This window comes from Lytechinus variegatus, chromosome 6, assembly GCF_018143015.1.
Source record: "Lytechinus variegatus isolate NC3 chromosome 6, Lvar_3.0, whole genome shotgun sequence".
In the NCBI taxonomy this organism is placed as follows: Eukaryota; Metazoa; Echinodermata; class Echinoidea; order Temnopleuroida; family Toxopneustidae; genus Lytechinus; species Lytechinus variegatus.
Window position 1 is genome coordinate 24,396,109 of NC_054745.1, and position 735 is coordinate 24,396,843.

Sequence of the window (735 nt, forward strand, 5' to 3'; positions counted from 1 at the left end):
AAAAATGAATTGAAAGGTTTAGTTACAAATTCAACCTCTAAACATCTATTAAACCTTCATTATACCTCTTATGCACAACTAGTTATGTCAAAAATACTACAGGTACATAAACTTACATGTACAGTAGTAATAGCAATGATACATGTGAAAAGTAAAATTATCCATATCCGTATCTGTATCCACCTTACAAAATGAAAACCAACAGCAGTAAATCTGGTCATCTTATATATATAAAAAAATACTATAAATAACCTTAGTTAACAAGTGCATGTTTCATGTCCAAAATGATACTAAAAAAATCTTTTGCATCAGCATACTTGTATAATGCCCTAGTAAAAGTGTTTATTAATCAATTGAACATTAATCAATGGATGGGTTGTAATTGTAAACCATGAACAATCAACTTCAGGCATTATATATCAACCATGAACATGTATCATAGACAGTAAACAGTAAATATTTTGATATTGGACAGCATGCATGCACATGTTAGACCTCGCTCTGCTATGGTTACAAATAATGACGCTTATTCTGAAAGTTACTATTATTTTGTGTTATACTTTCAGAATCATTACTTTACAGTTTTTTTATGTACAATTCATCCTTTGCTTCCAAACAGATGACATAGTGCACCTCTAGGGTAAACCTCCACATTAAAAATATAACAATTGTTTAAAAAAAAAATCCCTTTTTTCATTTGTTCAAATTTTACAAGTCCTTTTACATGGACAAAAA